The sequence below is a fragment of the Sus scrofa genome, chromosome 1, assembly GCF_054392235.1.
Source record: "Sus scrofa isolate SSC_HxYL_T2T_F1_AM1 chromosome 1, Sscrofa_HxYL_maternal_Yorkshire_Landrace_v2.0, whole genome shotgun sequence".
Classification (NCBI taxonomy): Eukaryota; Metazoa; Chordata; class Mammalia; order Artiodactyla; family Suidae; genus Sus; species Sus scrofa.
Genome location: NC_139383.1, coordinates 112576011 through 112600875, shown reverse-complemented (window position 1 = coordinate 112600875; position 24865 = coordinate 112576011).

Below are 24865 nucleotides of genomic sequence, written 5' to 3'. Positions count from 1 at the left end.
GAAATAGTCCCGTGAATTCTTTAGGAGAAATATACTAATATGTTGACTTTGATCATCAAGAGATAATTAATGAAATTGCAGCAAAAAGACTAAGGGTCAATTTTAAATATATTGAACTAAAATTAAACAGAGGTGATAATTACCAAAGAAAGCAGGGGTCCTGATTAGACCAGGTAAGTCAAGCCAAGAAAGTATTAAGCAAGACAAAGCATGTACTTTGTAATGATTACATTCACATTAAAAATAGAAGATTGGTGAACTAATATTCTTCATATAACATAAGTTTCATTAAAGTATCCATTAACAAAGAAAAAAATATACCTATGAATTGAGAGTAACTGCTTTTCAAGCACTCATAGATGTTTATAAAAATTAACTCACAATGAAAATGCCTACATCCAGTTTGCATTGTGGCTTAGCAGAAATGAACCTGACTAATATCCATGAGGACATGGGTTCAATCCCTGGCCTCACTCAGTGAGTTAAGGATATGCATTGCCATGAGCTGTGGTGTGGGTCACAGATGCAGCTCCAATCTGGTGTTGCTGTGACTGTGGTGTAGGCTGGCAGATACAGCCCTAATTCGACCCCTAGCCTAGGAACATCCATATGCTGTGGGTGTGGCCCTAAAAAAAGAAAAGAAAATGCCTACAAATGTCAAAAATCAGATATTTTAAAGGAAATAATTTCTGATCACTAAATACTTAACTAGTAATCATCACATAAAATAAATATGAGAAACACCAACCTCATGAAAACATAGTTGATATTCTCAGTTTTTCTTTAAAATGAATCTTTTTTTCAGTTTAGTTTTCTTTTATAATGGTTTTTATTTTTTCCATTATAGCTGGTTTACAGTATTCTGTCAATTTTCTACTGTACAGCAAGGTGAGCCAGTCACACATACATGTATACATTCTTTTTTCATACATTATCATGCTCCATTGTAAGTGACTAGATATAGTTCCCAGTGCTACACAGCAGGATCTCATTGCTAATCCATTCCAAAGGCAAGAGTTTGCATTTGTTAACCTCAAGCTCCCAATCCACCCCACTCCCTCCCCTTCCCCCTTGGCAACCAAAAGTCTGTTTTCCATGTCCATGATTTTCTTTTCTGTGGAAAGTTTCGTTTGTGCCATATATTAGATTCCAGATATAAGTGATATCATATGGTATTTGTCTTTCTCTTTCTGACTTATTTCACACAGTATGAGAATCTCTAGGTCCATCCACGTTGCTGCAAATGGCATTATTTTATGTTTTTTTTTATGGCCGAGTAGAATTCCATTGTGTATATATACCACATCTTCTCAATCCAATCATTTGTTGGTAGACATTTGGGTTGTTTCCATGTCTTGGCTATTGTGAATAGTGCTGCAATGAATATACAGGTGCATGCGTCTTTATCAAGGGAAATTTTATCTGGATATTATGCCCAAGAGTGGGATTGCTAGGTCATATGGTAGTTCTGTGTATAGTTTTCTAAGGTACCTCCATAATGCTCTCCATAGTGGTTGTACCAGCTTACGTTCCCTTTTCTCCACACTCCCTCCAGCATTTGTTATTTGTGGACTTATTAATGATGACCATTCTAACTGGTGTGAGGTGGTATTTCGTGGTAGTTTTGATTTGCATTTCTCTGATAATCAGGGATGTTGAGCATTTTTTCATGTGCTTATTGGCCCTCTGCACATCTTCCTTGGAGAAATGTCTATTCAGGTCTTTTGCCCATTTTTCCATTGGGTTGGCTTTTTTGCTGTTGAGTTGTATAAGTCGTTTGTAGATTTTAGAGATTAAGCCCTGTCAGTTGCATCATTTGAAACTATTTTCTCCCATCTGTAAATTGTCTTTGTGGTTTTTTGGTTTTGTTTTGTTTTTTATGGTTTCCTTTGCTGTGCAAAAGCTTGTCAGTTTGATCAGGTCCCATTGGTTTATTTTTGCTTTTATTTCTGTTGCCTTGGGAGACTGACCAGAGAAAATACTTGAAGGTTGATATCGGAGAATGTTTTGCCTATGTACTCTTCTAGGAGTTTGATGGTGTCTTGTCTTATATTTAAGTCTTTCAGCCATTTTGAGTTTATTTTTGTGCATGGTATGAATGTGTGTTCCAGTTTCACTGATTTATATGCAGCTGTCCAGGTTTCCCAGCACCACACTGGTACCAGTACCACACTGTTTTGATGACTGTGGCTTTGTAATATTGCCTGATGTCTGGAAGGGGTATGCCTCCTGCTTGGCTTTGTTTCCTCAGGATTGCTTTGGCAATTGTGGGTCTTTTGCGGTTCCATATACATTTTTGGATTGTTCTAGTTCTGTGAAAAATGTTATGGGCGAATAGATAGCGATTGCATTGAATCTATAGATTGCTTTGGTTAGAATGGCCATTTTTACAACATTAATTTTTTCAACCCAGGAGCATGAAATATCTTTCCATTTCTTTGAATCCTCTTTAATTTTCTTGATTAATGCTTTATAGTTCTCAGTATAATAAGTCTTTCACCTCCTTGGTCAGGTTTATTACAAGGTATTTGATTTTTGGGGGTACAATTTTAAAAGGAATTGTTTTTTGTATTCCTTTTCTAATGTTTCATTCTTGGTATACAGAAATGCAACTGCTTTCTGAATGTTAATCTTATATCCTGCTATTTTGCTGAATTTGTTGATCAATTGGAGTAGTTTTTGGGTTGAGTCCTTAGGGTTTCCTATATATAGTATCATGTCATCTGTATACAATGACAATTTGGCCTCTTCTCTTCCAGTTCGGATACTTTTTATTTCTCTTGTTTGTCTGATTGCTGTCACTAGGATTTCCAAAATTATATTGAATAAAAGTGGTGAGAGTGGGCATCCTTGTCTTGTTCCAGATTTTAGTGGGAAGGCTTTCAGCTTTTCTCCAGTGAGTATTGTATTTGCTGTGGGTTTGTCATAAAAGGCTTTTATTATGTTATGGTATGTTCCCTCTATACCCACTTTGGCAAGAGTTTTGATCATGACTGGACGCTGGACTTTGTCAAATGCTTTTTCTGCATCTATCAAGATGATCATGTGGAGTTTGACTTTTCTTTTGTTAATGTGGTGTATGACATTGATTGACTTATGTATGTTGAACCATCCTTGTGCTCCTGGGATGAATACTACCTGGTCGTGGTGTATGATCTTTTTTATATGTTGTTGGATTGGGTAGGCTAAATTTTTTGAGAATTTTTGCATCAATATTCATCAAAGATATTGGCCTATAGTTTCCTTTTTTGATGGTATCTTTGTCTGGTTTGGGTATTAGGGTGATGGGGGCATCTTAGAATGTCTTTGGGAGTGTTCTTTCTTCTTCAACCTTTTGGAAAATTTAAGGAGGATGAGTATAAGTTCCTCTTGATAGATTTCGCCTGTGAAGCCATCTGGTCCTGTACTTTTATTGTAGGGAGTATTTTTATGACATAATCAATTTCATTTCTGATGATTAGCCTGTTCACTTGATCTACTTCTTCTTGATTCAGTTTTGGCTGGCTATAAATCTCTAGAAAGTTGTCCATTTCGTCTAAGTTTTCAAATTTGTTGGCATACAATTTTTTCAGAGTATTCTTTTATGTTTTCTTTTTTTTTTTTGTATTTCTACAGTATTGTTGTGATTTCTCCTTTTTCATTTTATTTTGTTTATTTGGATTTTTTCTCTACTTTCTTTGGTGAGTCTGGCCAGAGGTTTGTCAGTTTTGTTTGCCTTTTTAAAGAACTAGTGCTTAGTTTTATTGTTTTTTTTTTTTCTTTTCTTTTTTTTGAATCCCTATATTAGTGATTTCCTATCTGATCCTTAGGGTTTCCTTCCTTCTGCTGACTTTTAGGCTTTGTTCTTCTTTTTCTAATTCATTTAGGTGGTGGGTTAAATTGTCAAGTTGAGATTTTTCTTCCTTTTTGAGGAAGGCCTTTATTGCAATGAATTTCCCTCTGAGCACTGCTTTTGCAGCATCTCATAGTTTTTGAGTAGTTGTATCTTCATTATCATTTGTCTCGAGGTATTTTTTAATTTCCTTCTTGATTTCCTCATTGACCCATTGTTTTTTAGCAGCATGCTGTTTAGTCTCCATGTAGTAAGTTTTTTCTCATTTCTTATCCTGTGCTTGATTTCTAGTTTCATGCTATTTTCATGAGAGAAGATATTGAAATAATTTCTATATTCTTAAATTTGTTGAGGTGGGCTTTGTGCCCCAGAATGTGATTGATCCTTGAGAATGGTCCATGTGTACTTGAGAAGAATGTGTATTCTGATTTTTTTGGATGCAATGTCCTGAAAACATCGATTAAGTCTAACTTTTCTATTGTGTCCTTTAGGATTTCTGTTGCCTTATTGATTTTCTGTCTAGAGAATCTGTCCACTGATGTGAGTGGGGTGTTAAAGTCTCCTACTATGATTGTATTCCCATCAATTTCTCCCTTTATGTCTTGTTAATATTTGTTGGAGGTGTCTGGGTGCTCCTATATTAGGGGAATATATGTTGATGATTGTAATACCCTCTTTTTGAATGGATCCTTTTACCATTAAATAGTGTCTTTCTTTGTCTTTCTTTATGGCCTTCATTTTAAAGTCTATTTTGTCTGATATGAGCATTGCCACTCCTGCTTTCCTGTCTTGTCCGTTGGCATGAAATATCTTTTCCCATCCCCTAACTTTCAATCTATATGTGTCCTATGCCCTAAGGTGAATCTCTTGTAGAGAGCAGATTGAAGGTTTTTGCTTTTTTATCCAATTTGCCATTCTGTGTCTTTTGATAGGAGCATTCATTCCATTGACATTTAAGATAATTATTGATAAACATTTATTGCCATTTTAAGCCTTGTTTTCCTATTGATTCTACTTTTCTCCTTTCTTCCTTTCTTTTTTTGTTTGGATGGTTTCCATTTATTCTATGCTTGTGTTCTTTACTTTTCAGTTTTTGTGAATATAATGTTCAGTTTTGATTTGTGGTTTCCCTGTTTTTTACCTTTGTTAAGCCCTTCATATATCTGCTTGCATTAGCCTGATAGTCATATAGGCTCAAACACATTATTAAAAAATATAGAGTCTAGATTTTCTATCCTTGCTTCCCCACATTCTGTGATTTTGAAGTCTTTTTTTTTAACATCTTCATGTTTGTCCTTTTGCTGTTCCTTGTGTTTATCATTGCTTTTACAATAGGTTTTTTTTTTTTTTCCTCTTTTACATCTGTATGCTGGCTTATTTATGTGATTGCTTTCCCATTGTGGTTTCCTCCATCTTATTTCTCCTTACTTCTTTTTTTTTTTTTAAATTTAGAGAAGCCCTTTCAGTATTTCTTTTACAATGGGTTTATTATTTCTGTACTCTTTTCACTTTTGTTTGTTAGAGAAATTCTTTATTTCCCCTTCTATTTTAAATGATATTCTTACTGGATAGAGTATTCTAGGCTGCAAGTCTTTTCCTTTCAGAACTTTAAATATATTTTGCTACTACCTTCTGGCCTGTAGTGTTTCTGTAGAGAAATCAGCTGATAGCCTTATGGAGGTTCCCTTATAACTAAATGCTTTGCTTTTCTCTTGCTGCCTTTAGAATCCTCTTTAACTTTTGCCATTTTTTCTTTTTTAATAATATGTCTTCGTGTGGGCCTGTTTGCACTCAGCTGTTTGGGGGGCTCTGGGCTTCCTATATCTTGATATCAATTTCCTTTAGATTTGGAAAATTTTCAGACATAATTTCTTCAAAAATATTTTTAATCCCCTTTTCTTTTTCTTCTCCTTCTGGAGTTCCTATTATGCCTAGATTGGCCCGCTTTATATTATACCATAGATCTCTCATATTGCTTCCGTGTTTTTTCTTTTGGTTTCTGTCTGCTGTCCTGATTCGGTGATTTCCCATATTCTATCTTCCAAGTCACTGATTTTTTATTCTGCATAATTCAATCTGCTCTTTACTGCATTTAGGTCTGTTTGCATCTCTGCAAAGGAAGTTTTTAATTATTCTATGCTTCTTATATTTTCTAGTTCCTTTGTAAAGGAATTTGCCTTACTGTTCATATCTGCTCTTAATTCCTTGATATTTAGTCTTAATTCATTCAGTATTTTCATTATCTCCCTTTTGAATCAGTGTCTATCATGCCACAGAGGTCTGTTTCATTCTTTGCTGCTTCAAGTGAATTCTGTTCCTTTAACTGGGAATGGTTCTTGAGCTTTTTCATCTTGCTTATGTTTTTCTTTTTCTGTGAGTTTAGGGAAGCCAAATTGTAGTCTTGGAGGGTTACTTCTATGCAAGAGCATCCTTTTTTATTTTTGGGGGGTTACTATATATTTTTGGTGTGGGAGTTTGGATGTTTGCTGTCTCTTTCTTTGGTGTGAGCAGGCTGTTATCCCCAGGGTGCTGAGTGTGTTTCCAGGGAGAAGGAGGCAATGGGTTGGGCTAGTCATCAGTGCCTGGGTTTTGGGCTCTTAACAGAAGCAAGGACCTGCATGAAGGTGGCACAGGCTATTCCTAGTTGCAGGGCCCTGGGAAGTGGTAATGAGCCCTCAGCAGATTTACAAGGTGCCCAGAGCAGTTGGTAGTGACAGTGACATGGTGTGTGAGTTCCCAGGAAAGTGAGAGCAACAACAGGTAGTGTTTAATTGCAGTGTCCTCCTCTGAGGTGATTGGAGCCTGTTCAGGGACCCCTAGTGGTAGCAGGCCACACCCACCTCTGGAGTCAAACATAAGTGCAGTGCTTTGCCCCTACCACCTGCAGACCATACAAGAAGCACCCTGTCTCACTTAGCCCACACAGAGGGTGCTGCATAGGCTGCTCATAGTTGCAGGACTTGGGAAGTGACAGAGATCAAGCATGTGGGCACTGCCTGGAGCATATGGCAGTGGCACTAGCAGGTCAGGTATGCTCCCAGGGGTGTGAGAGCACCAACAGATTGTTTCGGTCACAGTGCTCTCCTCTGTGGTGCCCTTGAGGTGATTGAGGCCAAAAGTGGTGCCTGTTCACAGACCTCTAGTGATATTGGGGCATGCATACCTCTGGAGTCAGAGATAACTGTGGTGGTTTGCCCCCACCACCTTCATACCACGCCAGAAGCACCTGGTCCTGCTTAGCTCCCATAGGAAGTGCTGCACCAGCTGGTCCAAGTTGTAGGTTCCTGGGAAGTGATAGAGATCAAGTGTCTGTTCACTGCCTAGAGTGTTTGGCAGTGGCAGCAGCAGGGTGGATTGTGCTCCCGGGGGAGCAAGAGCAGAAATAGGTGGTGTTCCATTGCAATGTCCTCTGTTGTACCCTCCAAAGTGTTTGGGGCTGCAAGTCATTCTTGTTCAGGGATCCTTAGTGGTGGTGGGCCACGCCCATTTCTAGGGTCAGAGATAACTCTGATGGTTTGCCTCCACCACCTGTAGCCCATGCAAGAAGCACCCTGTCCCACTTAGTCCAAGCAGGAGGTGCTTAACCAGCTGCTCCTAGTTGTAGGAACTTGGGAAGGGACAGTGATCAAGCGTCTTGGTGCTGCCCAGAGTGTTGGGCAGTGGCAGCTGCAGGGCAGGTGTGTTCCCAGGGTGGTGATAGCAATAACATGTGGTGCTTGGTTGCAGTGCCCTCTTTTTTTTTTTTTTTCTGTGGACCCCTGAGGTGACTTGGGCCATAGGTTTAGCCCACCAACAGGCCCCCAGTGGTTGCAGGCCATGCTTCCCTCTGGCCTTTGAGATGACTGCCATGGTCTATTCTTGCCACCTGTAGATTTTACAAGAGGCACCATGTTGCACTTAGCCCCCCACTGCCCTTAGCCCACACAGGAAGTGTCCAGCCACCCATAGCCTGCACAAGAAGCGCCCAGTCTCCCGTAGCCCAAGCAAGTGGCTTCTCACCACCTGTAGCCTGCACCAAAGGCACCACACCCTCTGAGAGCCTGTGAGTTTTTGGAGGTTTGAGTTCTTCTGCCAGCATTCAATAGATGTTCTGTGCTAGTCGTTTTACATGTAGATGTATTTTTTTGCTGTGTTTGTGGGAGAAGGTGAGCGTGACCTCTTACTCCTCAGCCATCTTGATCCACCTCCCCTAAAATGAATCTTAAATTAATGGAAAAGTTGCAAGAAAAGAAAATAGAATATTTATTCACTCTTTAGCCCACTTCATCTGTGGTTAAAATTTTTCCATTTCTATTATTTATCATTTGCATTTGTTCTCTGTGTATGTGCATGTGTATGCACATACTATTTTTTTTCCTGAACTATTTGAGAGTAAATTGCATACATCAAGCTCTTTGCCTCTAAGTAACCATTAAATACATCACTGAGTGTTTCCTAAGAGTGTGCTCTGCCATATCCACAGTATGGTTAGCAACTTCAGTAAATGTAACATCGACACAATGCTTTTATCTCACCTACCATCCATATTTCAATTTTGTCAAATAACCTCATATTATCCTTTAAGTCATATTTTTTCCTCCAGGACAGGATCCATTCTAGGTTCTGATATTCCTTAGCTTGTGGTATCTCTTTAGTATCCTTTAATCTTGAACCTTTTCATAGGCTTTCTTTGTCCTTTATTTTATTTATTTATTTATTTATTTATTTGTCTTTTTGCCATTTCTTGGGCCGCTCCTGCGGCATATGGAGCTTCCCGGGCTAGGGGTCGAATCGGAGCTGTAGCTGCCAGCCTACGCCAGAGCCACAGCAACGCAGGATCCGAGCCGCGTCTGCGACCTACACCACAGCCCATGGCAACACCGGAACCTTGACCCACTGAGCAAGGGCAGGGATCAAACCCGCAACCTCATGGTTCCTAGTCAGATTCGTTAACTACTGCGCCACGACGGGAACTCCATTCTTTGTCTTTTATTACATCACTCCTTTTGTTGGGTAGGATCTCTCTCCCCACTTTGATTTTAATATCCTGATCTTGCTATTGGCTTTCATGATGTCGCCCTATAGTTACAAACAGATTGTACATGCCAGGACAGGGTAGAACATGAGTGCTATGTTGCCCTTCTTAGAGTATCACATCCAGATGCATTCTGTGTTCACCTGACCTTCATTATGATGTTAATTTTGATCAGTTGATTAAGGTCTACCCATTGTAGATCAAAGCATTCTGTGAGACATTTTGAAACCATATATATATATATATTCAGAATCTCCCCCTACATTTAGTATAAATTGGTGAGTCTTCTTATAACCAATCTTTACTGCTATGGTTACAAAATAATGATTTTCCAATTCCAGCATTCCCTTCACATTTAGCAGTCATTACTTGGCATTCTACTGCAAGCAAAGCCCTCCTTTCTTTTCTGCTCATTTATTAATCTACCTATTACCCAAATGAACTCAAGGATTCCAATTTTTTAAAAAGATCATTAATTATTGCACCTTAACTCTGTACTCAAATCTTTCCAATTTTGCCAGTAGGAACCTCTTTAAATAGCTCTGTCTCCTTGTGACATACCTTCATCTTTTTAATTTTTTCTCAACTTTACTCCCTGGCAAATATGTCCCAGATTTATTTTGTTCCTCCCTTGAATCAGCCATTTCTCCAAAAATTTCTGGTTTTCTTCATTACCTTGTAGACTCATTCCTAATGGAGCATCTTTGCTTCTTAGACCTTTCTGTACACAATTCTCATGAAAATTTAGGAAGAAAGAAAATATTTCCATATAAGCCTATGGTCAAAAATAAACCAAAAGTTCATTTACTTGAACTTCAAGACAAAAATCAAAGCAAAACAAAAACCCCACCTAAAGAAAGCCACATAAAATATGGCAAGTCCATGAGGGAGTGGGAGGTATCGGGAGCTTGGGCTTATCAGACACAACTTAGAATAGATTTACAAGGAGATCCTGCTGTATAGCATTGAGAACTTTGTCTAGATACTCATGTTGCAACAGAAGAAAGGGTGGGGGAAAAATGTAATTGTAATATATACATGTAAGGATAACCTGACCCCCTTGCTGTACAGTGGGAAAATAAAAAAAATTATAAAAAAAAAGAAAATATATTTGAATGAATTTTCCCTTAGGGATCTGAAGATTCTTTTAACAAACATCATATATTTCATTGATTTGTTTTCTGTAACTTTTAGGAATAACCGTGAAAATAAAGAATCGTGATTGTTAGCTCCTTTTGTAAAGTGAGTCTTACCATGATCTGCATATGTAATTTTACATTACTGCAACCAAAGATACATGCAGTACTTAAAAAAAAAGCTTAGGGTTAATAGATGCAAACTATTGCCTTTGGAATGTATTAGCAATGAGATCCTGCTGTGTAGCACTGGGAACTATATCTAATCACTTATGATGGAACATGATAATGTGAGAAAATAGAATGTGTACATGTATGTGTGACCGGATCACCATGCTGTACAGTAGAAAAAAATTGTATTGGGAAATAACAATTAAAAATAAAAGAAATATCTCTAATAGCAATTAAATAAATTTGCATTAAAACAACAATAAAAAAATATCCTATAAGAACTTTTGTGTAAGATTCATGCTAATTTGCTCTTTAATGTTGGTGCTAAGGAATAGGAAGAGACCTGCTTATTAAATGTACAGTATTCATTGGAAATAACTGCTAGGAAAAATTATTTTTGATCCAAGGGTGATCATGCAGGGTCTGGAAGTCCTCCTTTGAAGAGGGTATTTGATTGCAAGCAAACTCCTCTACTGTTTTCCTGAAAAGCTGGGTGATCTCTCTTAGATATTGGTTTTTTGAGCCTTATATAATTTGGGGGGGGATACAGTTAAGAAAACAGAACCCAAGATTATATAAACAAATTTTGGGGTGAGAATATTTATTTGTAATAAGAAAAGAAATCATGGCAATCCTCTCAAGTTTTAGCATTTCACCTTTTCTGATATCCATTCAGGAAATTTTACCTTCATGCTTACATGTTTCATAATTCTGACCTGGCTTCCCTCCCACCTCCTAGAATACTGAGCATCTTCCAAGAATTGTTAATACTTTAGGGGCCCAAGTCTGGTGTGGGGACTGAAGGTTATCTTCATTGGCTTTGCTATGACTCTTCCTCTGGCCCAGATATTGGAAGAAATTTCCACCCCATGCCAGGCATTACTGTAGGTTTGAGAATACAGCTTTGAATAAAGGCCCTATTTTTATAGCATTTGTAGTCTAGTGTGGGATGAGATGGAGAAGGTCAGTAAGTCACACATAAATATAAATGTAGCAGACAGGAGTTCCTGCTGGGGCATAGAGGGTTAAGAATCTGGCATTGCCACAGCTGTGGCATGGGTTGCAGCTGCAGCTTGGATTTGATTCCTGACCCAGGAACTTCCAATGCCATGGGTGCATCCAAAAATTTTTTTTCAATTAAAAAAAAATCAGACAGTGATAGATATGGAGCAAAAGGTTATAGAGAAGAAAAAGGAAGAAAGGGAAGGAGTGCTCTGGAGAATTATTACATACAGGGGTCAGGGGAGATTTCTCTGAAGGGATTATGATGAAGTTAAAATAGGAAAGAAGGGAAGGAGTGAGTCAGTTACACATGTGGGGACGTCATTTCCTGAGGAAAACGGGAAGTAAATGGCTCTGGCTTGAGAGAGTGTGTGAGACTGGAGTAGAGTGAATGAGGAGAGTTCTGAAAGATAGCATCAGAGGTAGAGGGGATGTCCATCTTGTAATGTCTTTGGCTTTGATGCTGAGTGAAATGGGGAACCATCCTACGGTTCTCATTAGAGAGTGTTTGAAAGTAGAGCATTGCCGATAGGTTAGGTCATGGGAAAAATAGAGGCATCGATGAAGAAATCACCGCATTTTGGTTTGAGCAACTGAAAGAAGCATTACTTCCTATGGAGAGACAGTCCTTGGAGGCACAAGGGTTGTCACAGAGGCCATGGGAGGGTGTGCTGGTGTGTTAGATCAGAAGTTCAGGTTTGAGCCTGAGGCCCAGGTGCCTACTGAATATCCAAATGGAGATGTTGGTACTGTTGAATGGTATGGTGCTTGCAAAGGAAGTGTTGGGGCTGCAGAGGCAGATGTGTGTTAAGTATACATAGATGGTCTTTGCAGCCATGGATTTATTAGATTACCTAAGGAATGCATTTTTTAATGGAGAGAGATCTGAGGATGGTGCCTGGATCACTCAAAATTTTATAGCTTGAGATGAGGGAAACCAGAGCTTGAATAAGAACTGAGAGTTGGCATCATAAAAACCATTAGAAGTGTCTCAAGAAGGAGGAAATAAATTTGTCCAGTTCTATGGATAGGTGGAATGATATCAGGATTATCTAAGTGTGATGTATTTGAAGAGAATAGGGCCAGCAAAATAGTGATTTAACCAGTCTCTAGGCCCTTGGTATTTTGAAAGTTCTCCCACATCACTGGTATTCAGTGTTCTGAAAATCAGATGAAGTCTAGAGATGGTAGTCAGCTGTCCACAATGTGCTAACAGGGCAGGAATGGTCAGAGTGTGGTTTTGGAACCTTGGTGGATTTTATGGCATTGAGCTGCGTGGCTCCAGAAGCTTGCTAGAGGTGCAGAAAACCTGTTATGGTATTATGTCTAAGCTTCATTTCTTCCCTCCCTCTCCTGGGATTTCTGGAGCTTTTGTGTGTAATTGTTGGCAAGCAAAGGCAAGGAAAAAATGTTGACAGCCTTTCTCTCTCCTTTTTTTTTTTTTTTCTTTTCTTTTAGCTGAGAAGGATAATATGTATTGAGAAAGGTAATGCTTAAGTGGAAGTTTTCAAAAAATGCATTTAGACACCAGTCTTCTTCCATCAAAGTATAAAGCCTTCTTAAAAAGTGTTTTAACTTAAATATATTATTATTCTGGAATGAATAAATATGTAAAGTTGACTAGAAAATATTTGAAAGATTCTTTCCTTTATTTTAAAATAGATTCCAACCAGTCAACTTAAATACAGTCAAGAAATTAAACCAGTAGTTTTGTTTTCTGCTATAATCTTATACTCAAAGTGAAACTTAATTTCTTTTTTAGGCGAAATTTAAGTTCTGAATGACTTTTCTAGAAGTTGACAGCACCCCTTGAATTAGATAGCATATATACTGAGATAACACACTTAGAGTATAGATGACACTGGATGTTAAAGCTCTTCATGCTCATTCCCAAGCCTAAAATTTTAGGAAGAAAAACATTATGGTGCCACTTTTAAATTGTAATTGAGCCCCATACCAGAGACTCAACTGCCACATCACTTCCTTGGTAAATACACTGAAAATTTTGAACATTTCTGATTCCAAACGTAGGGAATTTTAAGGTAAATGAATATCAAGTTATATGATTAAATTTGAGAATTTTGTGACTTTTCTACTTGAAGATTTCCTTAACTAATGCTTCTAGAATAAAGCTTCTAGAAAAAAAATAGCCTGTTTATTGATAATTTAAATTTTTTAGAGAATCTTAATTTTCTATATTGTCTTTGTTGCCTTCTTGAGGTGAAGGTACATATTTCACACAATGTAAAATTAGGTGTACAAACAGGACACTTTAATTTATGAAGACTCAGATTTTTACATAAAAACTAAAACTTGTAACTTGTGGCCATTCTCTGTTGTTTTTAGTTTACTTATTAATTCATTCACTTGTGCATTCATTCAGTCACACGAATTCTTATTGAGTGACTGCCATATGTCAAGCACAGTACTATTAACTCAAGAAATATTAACGAACATATCTCAAAAATCCTTGCCTTTATTGAGTATTTACTGCATAAGGTAAAAGACAGACTATAGATAGTAAATCTATTAAATAACTATTTTTATATTAAAATATGATAAATGCTTTAGGAAAAATACAGTAAGTTAAGGCAAACTGGGAATACTGTTGGACAGGTTGCCAATTTTCATGGTGTGGTTGGGTTAGAGCATGTCAAAAGGTGACATTCGAGTAAGAACTTAAAGAGGAGGACATGATAGATAACACATATCTGGAGGAAAAGTGGTCCAGATAGGAAAAAAAAAAAAGAGTAAAAGGAATGTTATCTCTATGAAAATATCTTGATTGTCAATTCTCAATCAATAAGAAATAAATATCAGTGTGGAATGTTTCAGTCAATGTTATTTAAATTGTCCTTTAGGCCTGAAGCTCCCTAATATTCATAGAACATGTAGTAAATTCCATTCTCTTGGGGAGAAGATAGCAATAAAAAATAATGATGATAAACTCTTGCCTTCAGGCAGATCTGACAGAGATGTGAGTGAATGCTTCTGAAAAAGATGGGTTTAACAGCATTGAAACACTTGGAGTTAGAAAATGTTTGCAATGTTTCAATGGGAAATCTGCACGCAAAATGTGTGCCAGATAAGTGTTTAATGTTGTGGCTGAGGAATGGCCTGACCTTTACCTTCTCTTCAAAGGGGGTAATGAGCTTCCACTTCGAAGTCACCCTCACAATCATTGCTACCCTAGGATGGGTCCCAAGCTACATCCTCTTGAAGCACAGTGCCTGGTGGAACTCCTCTGGGTTCTGCCTCAGGGTCCAGTTTGGATTGTAGACTTGAAAAATATCCACACCACAGAGAGCAGAAACCGTGTAAGACAAACGGTATAAATAGAAGTGGTTTGCCTAACAAAATGTTGTATGATGTTTGAGTATGAAAAATGAGGGTGTGTAAAGACCCCTTTGAATGGAAGTATCCTGACATATATGCCTTTTGCATTTTAAAAAATTGAATATGGAAAATTAAATCTAGCCTCAAGTATATAAATTCAATCAGCTCTTCACAGGCGCTCAAAATATTTTTCTTTCCTTGATCAGCTCTGTTTCCTATTTTGTGTGTGTGTGTGTGTGTGTGTGTGTGTGTGAGAGAGAGAGAGAGAGAGAGGGAGGGAGGGGAGGGAGGGGGCAAGGGGGGAGGGAAAGAGAAATCTAGATACTTAGGTATAAAATGCTTAGGAAGTTAAGCCTATCTTAACTATCATTTAGCTTCAGAGTTTCTACTAAAAAGTTGCCAGGCCATCTGTTTCTATGTTAGGGATATCAACACTTTGGAGTAAATGTTCTATTATTATTTTCACTGGGAAAAAGGCTCTCAAGTTTCATTTCAGGATTGCAAGGCACATGTATACTTACATTTTTGGAGGAACAAGTACAAAAGTACTTATTTTCCTCATGACTTCGAACTATCCTTCCTTATACCTTGGTGTGTGGAGTTCAGACTCTCCTGGGGAAGGGTGTGGGTAAGTTTTCATAAGAACCCAAGAAGCTTCCTGGGGAGAAAAGGACTAAGATCTTGACACAGGTTTTTTTTTTTGTTTGTTTGTTTGTTTTTTTGTTTTGTTTTGTTTTGTTTTTGGTGGAAGGAGGCTAAATATTTTGAACATTTCGAATCGAGTAAAGCCTCAGAAATCAGCAGGTGGAAAAGGATGCTGAGTAAACTCACCGAATTTACTCAGAAAAGAGAAACTAAGCAGGGGAATTTGTGAGGAAATAGGGGCTTAAGTTACCCCAAGAAAGAGCTACTGTGGGTGTGAAATCGATGGAGAAACACCCTCTCCACTCAGCCCTGCAATTTAGGTCTAAGCTTATTTCATTGTTCCACATGTGGTTCAGAGTGCGTGTAAGTCATTCTGGGCCAGTGAAGCAGAGTCAATGTTAGGATAGGCCAGGGAGCTTTCGGAAAAAATTACTCTCTTGCTGGTGGTGTTGAGATACCATGAGCCTGAAAATTAAAGGCCTGTGATAATCCAGCCAGCCCAGGGGAAGCAGAACAGGAGACACTTTTTACTATCCCCCAACTCCTTTTTCTTGTCCCTTCTCCAATATCATTTGCCCACTATATCTGTAGACTTGAAGAAAAGGAGAGTCTAGGCAAGCATTTAAATGTGGGAGGTCAGGCTCCAATAACCTAGGAACTTTATTAGTTTCAGAGAATAAAGTTGCATTCAAAAGGTCACTTTGGTCACACCTTCTTTACATGTTTTGTTTAATGAAAACTGTGTCCAACCCAATGTGGACCTAGAACTGATCCCATTCAGCCCTGGTTCTGCTAGTTTTTCTTTCCTGACTGTGGCTACTGCTGTTCAGCAATAGTGATTAGAACATTGTTGGTGGTTGGGGTATGTTTCTTGTGGAGAACAGAAATAGAAGGTTAGAAATGCATTATTGGGAAACATTTTATTTTTAAAAATAACTGAAATGTATTTGTTTTCCTAGTGCCTAAAGCTGAAAGAAAGGTCCTTGGTATTAAGTATTCTGTAGATGCAGATAAACCCTGATAGTGTTTTCAGGTAAACAAAGTAATAATAAAATTTCCAGTGTGTTCTTGGGTAGAATGACTTATCTTCTACTTTAGTTTTCATTGCACCTGTTGACTCTTAAATTTCTCCCATTCTTTTTGAGAATTCTGGAGAGAAATTGATGGCTTTCATGACAGGCAAAAAGGCATCATCAGTATTGTGAACTCGAAATTCACAGTGTAAAGAATACTTCAGCTTGGATATTCTAGGAATGGCTCATGTTTGTCTGGAACCAGCTGGTTGATCTAGCCTATCTTTTAAAGATTTTCTGAGGTGAAAATGAATTTCTAGTTGGTCATACGCATGTGGGCAAATTAACATTTACCATTGTGATTAGTAGGAAAAACTGAAGGATTTGATCTGAGCTGACTGTAAGGAAAATCCACAGGTGAAAGTTTCTTCTTTCTGTTTCCTTTATAAACACCCCTCCTCATTTCAATATATGTTTGAACAGCCAAGATTATCACACTGCCTCTTAACCCATTAGGATCTATACTGAGGAGTGTCTCATTTTCAGAAACTGCCTTTTTCTGTGATTATTCTTTTCTGCCCTCTTAATTTTCGTTTCCACTTCACCCAATACCAACCATTATTGACCTGTATCCCATTCTCTCAGTGTTAGTGTCCAAAATTAATCTTAGAAGCTAAGGTATTGATGGATAATTGCTATATTTTCCATATCACAAAGGTGTTGGTATCTTAAAGGAGTAATTACAGAGGTATAATTCTCTATCTCTAATTAGAATTTTCAATTGTGATATATTAGACACCAAGGATGGTGAATTGGAGATATTCTTTTTTTCCCACTGAATCCTCTTTTTTTAAAAAATTTTTGTAATTGAAGTACAGTTGATTTACAGTGATTCATGTGTACAGTAAAGTGATTCAGTAACACACACACATATATATGTATAATGTATATAGGTATTGTTTTTCAGATTTTGTTCCTTTATAGGTTATTACAAGTTATTAAGTATATCCCTGTGCTGTACAGTAGGTCCTTGGTTATATGTTTTATATATGTTAATCTGAACCTTCTAATTCATCCTTCCCTCACTGTTTTCCTCTTTGGTAGCCATAAGTTTATTTTCTGTCTGTGAGTCTGTTTCTGTTTGGTAAATAAGTTCACTTGTGGCTTTTTATTTTTTAGATTATACATATAACTGATATCATATGATACTTGTCCTTCTTTGTCTGACTTTCTTCACTTAGTATGATAATTTATAAGTCCATCCATGTTGCTGCTAATGGTATGCTTTCATTCTTTTTTATGGCTGAGTAATATTCCATTGTGTCTTTATACCTCATATTCTTTACCCATTCATCTCTTGATGGACATTTAGTTTGCTTCCATGTCTTGGCTATTGTACATAGTGATGCAGTGAACATTGGGGTGCATGTATCTTTTCAAATTAGAGTTTTTGTCTTTTCTGGGTATATGTTCAGGAGTGGGATTGCTGGGTCATATGGTAACTCTACTTTTATTTTGTAAAGAAACTACTATTTTCTGTAGTGGCTGCACCAATTTACATACCACCAACAGTGTAGGAGGGTTCCCTTTTCAGTTGGAGATCTTCTTTCTGGTTGGAAAAGGTTTTCATGGTCCTTCTTATAATTTTACCTGAGCAATGACTTACTCTGCTTATGTTGTCCATATTTAAATAGGTATAGAATGTATAGGTATAAAACTCCGGACCACTGAGGCAGATGTGAAAGCGTAGCTATAGAGGAAGCAATCCAGATGTTGGCTTTACACAGTGCATAGGCTTCTTTATATGTCCCTCAATGTTGAAGAGGTTTTTGGATGAACATTTAGAGAAATCTATGTAATTTCAACAACAGTGACAACAACAATACAGTTTACACAAGGCTTCCTAACCTTTGTGCTATGACTAGATCATAGATATTCTCTGAAATATTGATTCCTTTAGCCCAGTAATTCTCAAACTTGAATATGAATCAGAAAGCCTGGAAGGCTGATTAATACACACAATGCTAGACCACATGCCCAGAGTTTCTGGTTCTGTGAGTCTTAAGTGGGGCCTGAGAATTTGGATTTCTCATAAGCTTTTAGTTGCTACTGCTGCTATTTCTGGCTTGGGGACCACACTTTGAGAACTACTATTTTAGTCTTGCGGGTCCTTAGGTTGGGTCCTCTGGCAAAAGCTCATGGATCTACACATGACAGTTCTTGCTCTAAAATGCCTACTGGACACCCAGAAGATGTTCTGTCTTCTAGAACTCTAACTCAGCATCCAGCTAAAGCAGCCCAGGTCATTGCTGGAATAGTACACATTCAGACCATGGAACAGAGAAAGCAGCACAAGCTGAAGCGGGGTCAGAGAGGCTGTGAGCAAGCTCTTGGAAGGTGTTATTTTAGGAGTGGGCCTCTGAGTTTGTTTGTGGCATGTATTTTTTTAGTGCATACAAGCGAGCTGCAGTATGGCCATTCTAAAAATGAACTCATATTCTATAAATTCCATGTTCACTGTTATTTTGAAACATCTCCTTCACAATGTGGGTTTAAAGCTCATTTGCATTACAAGAAATTTCAAAATTACATCAGTTAAATAGGAGAAAAGGAATTACTTTTAGGTTTTTTTAAATATAATTCAACTGGCTAGTTTTTAAGAAACTATAAAAATGGAAAATGTTTAATTTTTTTTTTACTATCTATATATGAATAAAGGTTTTTTAAATGTGATTTTCAAAAAAAGAGCATCATTAAAATCATGGTTAGAAATTGTCTGTAGGAATTCCTGCTGTGGCAAAACAGGATCAGTGGCATCCTGGGAGCTCTGGAATGCAAGTTCAATCCCTGGCCTGGCATAGTGGCTTAAGGATCTTTTGCTGCTGCAGCTGCAGCTTAGGTTGCAACGGTGGCTTGAGCTTGATCCCTGGCGCAGGAACTCCTTATGCCATGAGGCAACCAAAAGAGAAAAAAGAAAAGAAAAGAAATCACCTGTAGCCAGCTCAATCATGAAATCAAACATAAAATGTCTATTTTCATGGAAGCAAGCTCAAATTTCTCATTAAAGAAAAAAAATGGAGGGTCTTTATTTAGAAGTTTTATATAAGCTTGATATCATTCTATCACTTTAAGTCTATTTTTTCTGACATTGTTATATATTAATAATGTAACTTTTTAAAACCAAGCCCTATGTAGACACTCTCAAATCCATTACAGTTTATTCCAGTGTGTCAAACAGATAAAATCACTTTTATGTGTATTCTAACCTGAAAATGGCTGGGAGACACTGCAGTGGTCTCCACTGAATGTTGATTAGCAAGACAATTTAAAATTTCACTAGCCACTTCTATGTCTAGAGCCATAGACAGTAAACCACATCAGAGCAGATTTGTGCTGTTATGGGAAGAATCATTTGCATTGTCCCTTTTAAAAATAATTTTAAGGTAAGTACTCATTGCTTCAGGGGAAATATGTGACATACATTATCTTTTTTTTTTTTTTTTTTTTCTTTTTACAGCCACACTTGCAGCATATTAAAGTTCCAGGGCTAGGGGTCAAACGAGCTTCACCAGTAGGCCACAGCCACAGCCCCAGCAGCTGACTTATGCTGCAGTTTGAAGCAATGCTAGATCTTTAACTCACTGAGCGAGGCCAGGGATTGAACAAGCATCTTCATGGACAGTATGTTGGGTTCTTAACTCATTGAACCACAACAGGAACTCTGGCGGCATCTTTCTGTGATTTGGCAAAGACTGCTTTCCTCAGTTTTCCTTGGTATGTAGAAATGGGCAATGGGAAGAAATAGATACATCCTCACAAAGGATAAGGATCCTCCTAGAAAGAAAAGGATCAAGACACCAGTCAGTTTGCTTTTGAGCTTCCCTGTTACCATGATGAACTTCTGTGATAGATTAAGATACCTCTAACTAAGGCACCCTTAAACCTTGAAGAGGGGTCCATGTAATAAGAAGTGGATTTCCTGATTGGTAACTTGGATTTATGACTACCTGTGTCATAAAGTGAACGTTTATTTAGACACAGCTTATTACAAAAGCACAAGATCTTTTTCTTACCCAGATGCTCTGACATAGAGACCAATATTTACAAATAATGAATACATTTTATGGATGTAAATTAAGTATGAATCCTTACTTAGAAGATGAATATTTGGGAGCCAAGTAGAATAGTTCCTTAATTGATTATAATATTAAAAGCAAAAATGCACACACCAGTTCTGTTCAGAGAGAACATCTTCAAACATTTGTGAGATTAGTTTTTAGTGGCAACAGTGGTAGCCTAAAATGAGGCCCAGTGTTGATGGACCAGACTCTTCCCTTGATTTTGCTTGGCATGGAAATAGATGATTTCTTTGTTCTAAGTAAGTTTCTTTGATTCTTAGATAATATCAGTGGCTGAATGGAAGAAAAAAGTAGAGAAGAAGGGTAGAGTAGGGGAGAGAGGGAGAAAGGAAGAGAGGGACAGAAAGAGAAAGAGACATTTGTGAGACTGCCAAATTGTCCAGGCAGAGGCTTGAATAATGAGTTAGAACATTATATGATTTACCCACAAGGTGGTGAAAGGTGACAACTAGATGATATAATAATAGATATCTATGATAGCCATTTTTTAGAATGAGAATACATTTTTGGAGAAGATGGAATACCTTTAAGAAGTCAGTAACTAGAACTTGAGAAAAATATATGAAGGACACTGTAAATAAGGCATAAACATTAAAATAGCTTCAGGCAAAAACTTTAGTATTGAAATCTTCATAATTCATCCACATATTTAAATGCATGAAAATGAACATTTAGATGCAGAATGGTAAGGAATAAGGAAGATGACCTACTTAAGGCAAAAGATGGATGTTGTGGAACCAAAACAATAATAAGAACAAACCGCACCTGAAAAAACCCACCTAAGACAAAGATACTTCCTCACCCATACCTGAACTTGTATCTATATTAATACTCCCAATAACAGTGTAAGTTTCTCATTTTATCTCTTTGTCAATGTATATATACACATGCACACACCCAAACATATTTATGTGTCTATATTTTCTTACATGTGCATGTGTGTTAATATATATGTTTATACCTAACTTGGTTGGTAAGTAAAATATGGCTTATTCTACAATAGGTTAATTGCTTCTCAGTGAATTTTTGTACGCTCATTTGTTTCTTAATTTTAATAAGATAATATGGAGGTAAGAAAACCCCTTATCAGACCCACAGTCCAGGTAAGCAGCAGCTTTCAAATAGTGTTGTTTTATCAAAATTTCTTTTGGTCAGTGTGACATATCTTATGTTTACATCAAAAGTAATGGCAAATGTAGCCACTGCCTATATATTCTCCTTGTTCCAGTGTATTTTAGGGAAGAAGAAATATTAGACATGTTGTATATACGAATTTTGCTTTTGAGTTTTGGAGGGGGGTGCTCTTTTCTCTGAGAAGTTCTGAAGGCCACAAGTATCAACTCTATTTAAACATTGCATTCAAGGGAGTACATTGATATGTGTTCATTACAGTGTAGACTTGGGCATGAAGTCTTTATCATCCATGTTGTCCGTTTTGGCCTAAGGCTGTGAAAATACTCTTGGCATCTTTTTATTGAATTCTAGTTGATTTACAATGATGTGTTAGTCTTTGGTGTATAGCAAAGTGATTCAATTATATGTCTGTATATATACATATATATATGTATATTCATATTCTTTTCCATTATAGTTTACTATAAGATATTGAATATAGTCTCCCCCCCCATTATGTACAGTAGGACCTTATTGTCTATTTCGTGCATAGTAGTTAATATCTTCTAACCCCAAACTCTTAATTTATCCCCCTCGCCTTTTGCCCTTAGGTAACTTGATGTCTATTTTTTATGTCTATGAGTCTGTTTCTGTTGTGTAAATAAGTTCTATTGTATTATTTTTTTAGATTCCACATAAAAATGATATCATATAATATTTGTCTTTCTTTGTCTTACTTCACTTAATATGATAATCTCTAAGTTCACTTATGTTGCTGTAAGTGGAATTATTTCATTCTTTTTATAGATGAGTAATATTCCATTGTATATCTGTACAACATCTTCTTTATCCATTAATCTGTTGTTGGACATTTAGGTAGCTTCTTTGTCTTGGGTACTGTAAATAGCGCTGCTATGAACATTGGGGTGTTTGTATCTTTTCAAATTATGGTTTTCTTGGTCTATATGCCCAGGAGTGTGATTGCTGGATCATATGATAACTGTATTTTTAGTTTTTTAACAAACCTCAATACTTCTTTCCACAGTGGCCGCACCAGTTTACATTCCCAGTTTACTGTTGATTAAGAATGCCAACAGTGTATTCTTGGCATTCTTAATCAATGTTAAGCCTGCTAACTATGACTATACAAAAAAGTGATAGCAAAATTTTAGTACCTGTCCTTGGTATAAGCAATGGCTTGGATTAAGTTAGGAATGGGCCTTTTCTTTTTTCTTCAAAGGCTCATTTTTAAGAGATGGCATGAGTACTTTTTAATTATTCTGGCTTGGATTTGGAATTAATAATCAATGAAAGGCTCATCATTCTCTTCATTGTTTTTTCTCTAAATTTTCTCTAAACTAAACGTATGCTTCCTATTTCCATTTTGAAATGGAAACAACCCAGCCTTAATCTTCACACTATGCTAAGAGAACTTTGATCAAGCTGATACCTAAGAACACTTGGACTTTCAAAAATAAATCTTCCTTTTAAAAATAGAGGTTATTTAGATTTTTTTAGAAGAAGTGAAAGATTGGTAATTTATTAAATGAGTCTGGGCAAGGTGAAATATCAGTGCAATAATTCAGTCTAAACTTACCTTTTCTTGTTTGCCATTACTTCCCTAATGAGCTCTGTAAGACATGGTAGATATGTTTACCCAGCATAATGAGTAGGAATGTCATAAAGCATTGTGCCTGGTTATCAGTGGTCTGTCATGCACAAGTTTCCCGAGTCCAGAAGAGTTCTAATGTGAGTGGAAGTGGGGAAGGGTTTCCTCACTCACATGTGAAGTCTTAATTCCCCCAAACTTACCACTTGCAGATTATCAATCAGATTTATTTCCAGGACAAGATTCTTCCCATGCCCTTTCATCAAACATACTTGGCAAATTTCTGCTGAGATATTTCAGCTCAAATTTATTATGATTCACATTTTTTTCTCATCTCAACGTAATTTATAGTAAAGGAAAACGATAAGGGAGAAAGATTGAATCATTGCTCTTTTCTTCAAAACCTTAAGAGTCATGAGTAAATTGTGCCTGTGAGCCTATGACTCAAAGCCCTGGTATTCTAATAATACACCTAGTATCTGAAACAAAACTCAGAAATGAAATAAGAATTTGCAAACAGGCCAATCCCTACATATGATTATTTACAATTGGAGATATATAGGTTTATATAGATAAATCTCCGCTCTAACAACCTTAGTTGAAATAAATGTTCACGTATTTATTTTTACTTAATTTTTACCATTTAAGTTCAAAAGTTCAAATTCTTGACTCTCAAATTATCTCATTCTGGAAACTGTAGAAACATTATTATACCCTTACAGTACGTGTGTTCTGGTGGTAATTATCCTTAGCGCCATTAACTCTCACAGGAAGTGAGGAAGTTATGAGGTGTTTTTTTTTTTTTTTTTTCCTTGAACATTTTCAACAGGAGAAAAATGGGAAATGGCTCTAAAAGAGGAATAAAAATACAGTTATAAAATGGTAACTTGATGCATTATTTTCATGTACCAGAGCTGAGGGAACATGTAGAAAACCCAAATGATGAGCAATTTTGCTTTTTTATCACTCAGGAAAGAATTTTTACTAACTTTATTAGAATATGGGTAAACAAGTAAATTTTAGCTAGTAAGGAATTTTAAGAAGGAAATTGTGTTAATCTATATGTTGCAAAATGCAAAAGCTGATAGACATACACACACCATCTTTTTTTTCTTTTTTTTTTTAACTTTAACACAGGTTAAAGGACTGCAGTCTTTTCTGTAAATGGATTTGAAAACCACAAGTATCAGCTACTTTTCAATTTTACTCAGGGGACTGTAATTATCTCTGAAGGGTTGGGAACTCTCAAAACACCTATGAAACTTGATACTCCCAAAAGATTTCACTGGCTGAAAGTTTAAATGGATTAAAGAAGGATTTAGATAAATCCTTGGATGGTAGAGCTGTAATCAGTCATTTAAAGGCAATTAAAGATTTAGAGGTAGAGGTCTTGCGAGGATTATTCCATGGCAAAGGCAAGGGTCCTTTTAGGGCCCTGTAAGAGTCAAAATTCTGCTTCATTCTTTTACTCTTAATCTTAGATGTTGTAAGATACCCTCATATTCTGGGACTTCATCTCTATTTGAGTTTTTGGCATGATCCACAGGGAACACAGTAGCTCATCCAGGTTAAATGTAAAATAGCCCTAAATGATCTCATCCTAACCAATGAATTCCAAATTAAACGTTTTGTACTAGGAGAGCTAGCAAATCACTCCTAGTGTTCATTTTTTGAAAGATGTAGTGTTCAGATTTCCTCTCCATTCTCTTTTTCCTATTTTCTCCATAATTTCCTCTATTAATGTTATACTTAATTTTAGGTATAATTTAGATGTAGTTACATTTTATAAATAAAAACAAAGGGAAACGGATCATGTAATATGACTGGAAGTAAATCATTTTGGCTCTGTCCTTTC